Source organism: Arachis ipaensis, chromosome B02 (assembly GCF_000816755.2).
Source record: "Arachis ipaensis cultivar K30076 chromosome B02, Araip1.1, whole genome shotgun sequence".
NCBI lineage: Eukaryota > Viridiplantae > Streptophyta > Magnoliopsida > Fabales > Fabaceae > Arachis > Arachis ipaensis.
Genome location: NC_029786.2, coordinates 93,988,698 through 93,997,356, shown reverse-complemented (window position 1 = coordinate 93,997,356; position 8,659 = coordinate 93,988,698). Strand labels below are relative to the sequence as shown.

At 31.6% G+C, this 8,659-nt stretch overlaps 2 long non-coding RNA genes across 2 annotated transcripts; one reads left to right on the top strand and one right to left on the bottom strand.

Annotated features, from left to right (window-relative positions):
* On the bottom strand, nt 1-1,985 carry LOC110267993. Its single transcript, XR_002355987.1, has 3 exons — nt 1,768-1,985; nt 406-610; nt 1-224 (listed from the first exon to the last, which is right to left on the bottom strand). It is a non-coding gene; the product is annotated as an uncharacterized LOC110267993 (long non-coding RNA).
* Nucleotides 7,459-8,430, top strand: LOC110267992. Its single transcript, XR_002355984.1, has 3 exons — nt 7,459-7,581; nt 7,659-7,934; nt 8,357-8,430. It is a non-coding gene; the product is annotated as an uncharacterized LOC110267992 (long non-coding RNA).

Genomic DNA, 8,659 nt, shown 5'->3' with positions numbered 1-8,659 from the left:
AAATATCTTTCATTTAACTAAGATTATTTTATAAATCTTCAACATATAAACATTAAAGTACAAAATAACAAGACACATTGAAGAACCCTAATGAACTAGAAAGATACATAGGACAAGAAAAATAAGGAATTATAAATCTCCAAAATATAAACTACAAATTACAAACTCCATCATATTCATACATCTTCTTTCTCATGGAGAAGCTTCTAATAAGTGCCACACACCTAAAAAGACGACCAACAATAACAATATGATGTCAATTAATGCAATTCTAAAAAATTATCTAGAAAATTTGAGCTTTACTGTCTCTAGTACCTATAGTTTCAAATTGTTCAGTTAGCACAAACATGTGAGGAAATCACACAGTCAACATAACCAAACAGTTCAACTCAAATTAAATGAGACCTGCAACATTAAAAACAAGACACTTTGCAGAGCATGGTTCTTCACGTCCTGTCACCTAAGGTTTGAAACTCCATGAACAATGTCAGAATTTTGCCAATATCAACAATCTGCTGAAATTCAAAACCCTATTGCATTACCAACCAAAGGCATAAGCACATGCTTATCAAAGCATCAATATCATCATCACAGAAACTATACACCCATCCTAAATTTTCCATTCAACAAAAAAAAATCAACATACTTGGCAAAGGAACAAAAAAATTTATAGCAACAAAAGATTTAACTAAGTGATTTTTTAAGCAACACAGCAAATTCAACTATTCAAGTATTAAACTCAACCCAGTGATGTTATCCAGCAACAAAATTCAACCCCGTGATGTTATCCAGCAACAAAATTCAACTCAATGATATTATCAAGCAACAAAAAAATTTGCACAGGTTCAGCAATAGTTCTAAAATACCAAATACTACAACAACAACAACAACAACAACCACCAGTCCACCATCATAAAATTCTAATTTCAAACCCGTGAGAGTGGCATAATAAGTCATTACTTGAATACTTGTTATTAATTTGTCCCTCTATATATAGGAAAATATACTTTTCTTTACTATCTCTCTCTTGTCTGATTAAAGTCTTTACATACAAGTCTCACGTTTTTTTTTAAAAGAAAGCATTTCAATAACTAAATAATTCATTTTCATTATTTCATACACTATTAGTGAAAAAAAGAGATAATAATGCTATAAAATTAGTATAATTTATTATTTTTTAAAACAGAGAAGAGCGAGACAAGAAATTGCAAGGGACTAACAGAATTACTGTTCTCTATGAGTAAATTTTGAAAAAGACCCTTCCAAAACAAAATATATATGGATAATCTACTGTAATTTTCATATAACAATAATATGTGTGATATTTAAATAAAAAATAAAAATAAAAACCTTCATAATCATCCACATGCTATTTGAATGATAGTAATGTCCTTAGACTAACTATTAAGGCCATTAAAGCCATTCATCCTACCCAAAATTATTTATGCCTCTTAATTTGAAGAACGGTAAAACACACACTTATAGGTACACTTGTTACTGTAGAGAAAGATAAGCTGAAGGCAATTAAGTTTTAACTTCGTCCACTCTTTAATTCTTCTATCTTTGGATATCAACTGTATTGTTACATTATTAATTTAGTTTGGGCTTATTAAGTAAAAAACCAAACACAGCAGGTTTCACTATATATTAAAACCCCAGAAACTCTAAAGAACTCCAGCCGTTGGTTGCAGGTATAATTATATTCAACCAATTCAAACTTCAAAATTAATGCAAGGCAGGTAAACAATAGATTCTATCATAACTTACCTCACCAGCACCAACAAGGATATATGATCCTACAATTACATCATGCATAGGAACACTCTTGTACACCAAGTTGAATGTATTAGGAAGCTTATCATCACTGGTGTCAAGAACAAGTGCAAACTCAGGATGATTTTCTTTCAACTCTGAAATTGACACTGAAAGTCTGAAAGAACTGGGTCGAAGGGAGCTCACCTGGGAAGCTGACCAACTGAACTAATGGCCGAAACAAGAAGACCCCCACCACCACTACTCAAGGGAGTAGATGCTAGTTTCGTCTGCTTCTGCAATTCACCATAATGGTATAAAAATAGCAACAAATCAACCCCAAACACTAATAATCAGAAAAACAAAAGCATCAATCAACCACTAAACCTACATATATTACAATGTATCAACAAAATTTGAATGACCTGCCAACAAAATTTGGGAGGATAGTGTTTCTGATGGTATATTTGATGAAGCCATCTAGAACAACAATAATATAAAACAACAATATATTACACTATTGAATAATCTGCTTGAATCAACAAAATTACAATCAACCAAATATAATCAACAACAATAAAGAATCTGTTAGTACACGGCAGAATTGCTTGACTCCAAACAAGAAAAGTAAGGTTGATAAGTAGAAATTGGTTAGAAATTGATTTGATAAATTACAGGTCTGGTTAGTTCTCATCTCAACGTTTCTTATCATACATTATAAAACCTTTACAGAATCGACAGATTAATCAGTTCCTTAGTTAATCAAATTATAACCCAATGAGGCAATAAGTCAATAACTGAATAAATAAAAAAAAATACCTGAGAAGAGAGAGACCAAGCACGGCGAAGCAGAGTCTGGCAAGGGGAAGGCAGAAGCGACGGTGAGCCACGCCAGATGAGGGCGCGACGACAACGACGACGACACGAGACGCTGTCACGCAGAGGAGGCGACGAGCCAGGAAGGAGATGCACAAGGGCCGACGCGAGAGTCACAAGACAAAGCAGAGTATCCCAACGGCGACGCATCAGTGGTGAAGGAACAGCAATCTCCAACGGGGAGCTTGGTAGCGACCAGGGGCGACAGAGCTGGCAGCGTCCTCTCCTCCATTGCGTTTCCCGCAACAGCAGCTCTCTGTCTCAGCGTCTCACTCTCTCCCCTCTTCGTCAATGTCGACGGCGATGCGTGGCACAGTAGCTCCACAACGGTGAGGCGCGACGCCGGCGCGTTCTTCTTCTTCTCCTTCTCTTCTTCTTTGTTTCGCGTGTCTGTGTGTAAGGGTATGTTGTGTGTGTGTTTCTTATGTTGAAGGAGGGTTAGGCTGCGGCTGTTAGGGATAGAAATTGGGGAAATTAGGGTTTTGAATTAATTTAGGAATTAGAGTTAGAAATTAGGATTTTATAAAAGAATAAGGATAGTATGAATAGATATTTTGACAAAATTAGAGAGTAGAGTAATTTTAACATTAAATATATTCCATTCAAAATATTTAAGAACATTATTTATCAACATATTGCTAAATTTAATTAATTATTTCTAATTTAAAATATAAAATGAACATATTAATCACATTCTTATAAAATATAGTTTAAACTCAATATTAACTATTCAAATTAAATGATATAATTTTTCATTATTTTTCTATTACCGAAACTTTAATTTCAATTTATAAAATAACTAATTATAATAAAAATTGTACATAAATATTAACTGACTTAAACTTAAAGTATTTATAAAAATTAATCTAATCATTTTTAATAAATTAATTTTTAAGAGTTCAAATTAATAAAATAATTCATTCAAATTCCTAATTATTTTTAAATTTAAAGTATCATAAAGCTTTATTTAATTTTTTTCAGTAAAATAATTTTCTTAAAATAAAATTCTCAACAAATATAATAAATTTAATTATTAAAAAACTTGGGATGTTATAGTTGGGTTATGGTGGATTTAGGACTAGTAGAGAGAGAAAAAAAAACCAGAACTCTATATTTTATTCTTAAGAGAATTTTTCAAAGCAGAGAGAAAAAAAGAAAAAAAAATAAAAAATAAATAATTTGAAAGTAAATAAAATTTTTTAACATAATAATGATTAAAAAAATGAGAAGTCTCGCTAGTAAGAAGAATAACCTTCATCAGAAATGGTAAAATGTAATTGTTTTGCGGTTTTTGATACTTCGTTATTATAGTCTCGACCCCAAAACAGAGAAGAACAAAACAAAGAACCACATGACTCATAATACAATTCTCGCTCTTTGACATTGTTGCCTAGGATTAATGATGTTCACAACAGTACATTACATAAACAATAGCAATATACAAAAAAAATACAGCTATATATATTATCACGAGAAATGAAAACATACAAACAAATTCACCTACATACTGTGATCTCTAACATATACTCATTATTGATGCATGTGGTGCAACACCTTGTTACATATTGTTGCCTGCGTCTTTTGCCAGCCAATACCAATTTTTTTGTTTTATGCTTAATAATTCGTTTTGGTGTTAGATAGGTAGTCACAAATGTTGAAGTATGACTAAATCTCTTCGTACTAAAAGATTTCTTGAAGAGGTAAGGATAGATGTTGGCTTAAAACTACTTTCTATACATACTATCAGAATTTGAATTACAAACATTGGTCACCCGTGGCGTTAGAGGAAGAGTACTATATGTTGGCTTTAAAGTTTGCGTTTTGGTGTTAATGATTAATTTGTTGTAGATCTGAAATTCATTTAATGATTTATAACTAACCAATGATCAATAAGTTACTACATATACAAGTCGAAATTCAAACTTCTGACACTTATTTAAGTAGACAAGTAAATTAAACCATTCAACTAACCCAAATTAGTTCGTCTGTTGTTTTTAGGTTTTGCAAAGATAGTTATTCTCTACTAGAATTTTTCTTACTGTATTTTCGTCTACTGTCCTAATATGGGACCACTTATTCATGAATAACCATGTTAGATGTCCAACGAAAATTAGCTATTAAATTAATCATTTATATGAAATATATGTTAAAATATAAAATATATATTAAAAATAAATAAAAAATTAAAACATATGTATTTATACATAAATATAAGATAACTGATTTAGTGACTGATTTTTTCTCACAAATATTTTAAAAATTATAAATTCAATAATAATTAAATTTTTGTTTTATTAATTTATCAATATTTTTAGGAATTTAATTTTGATGTACTGACATTGTAAAACGTTTTATATAATCGTGTAATTATATCTATTTTTTTGAATGATCATTCCTATAGTCGATATGAAAGATAATTATTTTTGCTATTTGACTTTACGTAATTGAATATACGTATAAAAATTACTTTACACTAACAATATATTAAAATTAAATCCATCTTTTTAGATCTAAATTCTTATTATATATTCTCATCATGCGTAATAACAACCCATGTGATAATTGTGAATACTAATCTAAATTAAATATAATGCCAGTAGTGGTGACACAAAAAGTCTTGTAACTATAATCAAAATGGTTAAACTATTATTTTATTTTGTTTTGACAAACTTAAGAGTGGTAAGTGATGATGAGAAAATTACGAGTGCAAAAAAACAAGCGTCGGCAAGCAGTAATCATCTATCATTTTTATTTCAAATTTTATGGCGATATATATCTCGGCACGTTACTCTTCTACTTGTAAGCAAAGTCAATAAATACAAAAAATCTTCTTACAAGAAAAAAAAAAAAAAATATCACATGATAGCACGACTTGGAGACATACATGAACTTTATGATCTGAAAACTTGGTTCTAATCCATAATATAATGTTTAGAAACTAGAGATAATGGATTAAATCATACTGAAAGCGTAATTTTAAGGGGTTTTTTACATGGTTGTGCTTTTATTCCTTTGTCAATTTTAAAACTCAAACTTTGAATCTAACTTGGCTTCTATTCTGATAATTAAGTAATTGATTTTAGTTGTTTTTATCTTTACTTATAGTTATTTTTGTATTTGTCCTTGCACTTTGCTCCTAGTTGAGCATGAATTAAACAATAAAAAAATAATTATAAAAATCGAAATACTAATATAAACAAAATTTTACGTACATTAAAAACTCATAAAACTAAGCAATCAAATGACCATATCATTAAAGATATAAAAATAACCCCTACCGTAAAGTTAAACACAATATTATTAAGAGTTTAACTATGATAAGTCCATCTATTTCATCCAATAATAATAAAATATAAAAGTATAGGTAACGAATAACATTGGTACGGTGAACAATGTGAACAATAGATATATCAGATGTTTATTTTATTAGATGTGCAAATGGTTTCATATCTTGAACTCAAAATTACTTAACAAAGTTATAAATTATCATCTCAACTAATTCTGTTTTTATTATTTTAATATATAAAAAAAATTATATTGGTAGATATGTTTATACGTACCTACTCATACACTAGTATTATTATGCTTAGTTGCATCATTTTTTGTCGCTACTTAATTGCATATAGTGATAGTCAATAATGACCTTTGTATAAAGATATTACAGTAACTTCTATTATGATAAACACTAAACATCATCAATCCAAATCACGTAAATGAAATTGAACTAATACAAGTCAATATTCTAATCATAAATCAGTCTAATAATATCTATTGTTTATTATCTCTTTGAGGTAGTTTTCAACATAACAATATAGATTATTTAAATATATAATATCATTGCTCAAAATAGACGCACTACAAAAAAAAAGTCTATGGCTACACTTTTTTTTGTCATGCTTTAAAAGCGTGGCCAAAAGTGGTCAATGGCCACGCTTTTGTGAGAGTGACAATTGAATAGAGATTTGGCCATGTTTTTTCTCGCCACGCTTCAAAAGCGTGGCGAAAAGGGTCAATAGTCACGCTTTTGTAAGAGTGGCAATTGATTAAAGATACGGCCACATTTTTTTGCCACGCTTCAAAAGCGTAGCCATAGAGAGAAACAGGGACGTTTTAAAAGCGTGGCGACAGGGTTTCATTACAGTAGCATTTATAAAGTGTGGCCATATCCTAGTACTCTTTTGGCACACTTTAAAAGCGTGGACAAAAGGTTTTTTTTTTAAAAAAAACCCTAATAACCCAGCCTTTAACACAATAACCCTCAAACTAGGCCAAAAGCTTCAATCGGGACTCTCTCACTCTCATCAATGGCAACCCTGGAAGAGCTCAGATCCCCGGCAATACTTCCCACCTATCGCCACGCTTTTAAGCATGGCAAGTTGTAAAAAGCGTGGCAAAAAAAAGCATGGTGATAGGCTGAAAAAAGCATGACGATAGAGCAACCGCCACACTTGCAGACGTTACCCTTTCAAAAACATGGCGGTAGCTCAAAAAGCGTGGCAAAAAGCTATCGCCACGCTTTTTTAGTTTTTCGCCACGCTTTAAAAGCGTGGCAATAGAGCTGTTTTCTTGTAGTGACGGCTACGAATTTCTTATTAACTTGTTATAATAATTTTTTATCAAGAGGAATGCTAGGGAGCCAGCAACTTTTGTCATTTGTAGCCATCAAATATCCATCAATGATGGTTTTAATGGTGTGAGATTAGTGTGAGATTTCATCCAATGGCTCACTTTTTTTTGCTGGTTACATGCTGGCCAGAATTTAACAAAGTTGCTGGCCCCCTAGACTTTTCCTTTTATCAAACTTCATGCAACAAACTAAATCACTAGAGTTGAATTACTCGCAATCGTTCTCACTCCTCCTCACGCTGTAAACCCTATCTCGCTCCTCCTCAGACCTCAATCATCTCTTGCTCTGCCTTCAGATTCAAATTCTCAATTTCATTCTCCACTGCGGTAAGCATTTTCTCTCTTTAATTTTTTTCTATTCACGGAGTTCTTCAATTTCTCAACTGTTGCTGATTTCGATCCAGATCTGAATTATTTGCTGCCTCTGCTTGCCGCGTTAGCTATCATCATTGTCACCGTCGATGTGCAGGTAGGCCATCCGTTGCTCCTGGCTTTGTAGTCATCGCAGAACCACCTTCGATATCGGTCACCGCCCTCATGCATTGTCTTTGTCACCACAAACGCGAACGTCGCTGCTGATGACCCCACGAGAAAAGCGGGTTTGCTGGACTCGTTGAAATATGTTCTGATTTCTCTATTATTGTTGCAATCTGCTACTTTCTTCTTAATTGTTTCTGAGAGTAAGTGATTTTCTGGATTTAGTGTTAAATTTGATTGAGTTTTGAAATTGGATACTGAAATCCTGCTTGATCTGACATTGCTGTTGATTCGTGTTGTTGTTCCGGTTGAAATTCAAATTTGAAATCTGAAATCCCTTTCATAGATCATATCTGTGTTACCATGGCAGTAATGTAAGTAAGCAAGAGTGTGATCCATAAACACTTAAGCTCATTTTTAACTTTTTTGCATCAAATTAAGAATAAAAAAACCAACATCATAAACATATAAATGTATTAATTAACAGTTAATTAAGAGAGCACCAGTGCAGAGCTTTATTTTATTTTCTAAAAATCTATTTTGATACTTATATCGTCATGCCTGTTCTTCTAAAAGCTTAATAGTTGGATAGATGCATTTTAATGATTTTATAACTAACATGCAGTTTCACAAATAGTCTATTGGAGTTGAAGCTAAAGCAATGCATATGTTCAGTTTACCTTCTTTGAAGTTTAATTTATATTTAATCTTTTTTCAAGAATGGTAGGCAACAATAATCGAGTTCAAGATTAATTGGTCAAAGAGACTTTGATACTATGTCATGAGTTATCTCTCGAAAAGGTTTATTGGTTTAAGCTGTAAGCTAAAGTCTCAAGAATGAATTTAATGTGTAATGAAGTTAGTATTGTTTGCATTCAGCCAGTAGACTATCTCCTATTGCATTTGGATTTTCTTTTTTTAGTTATCT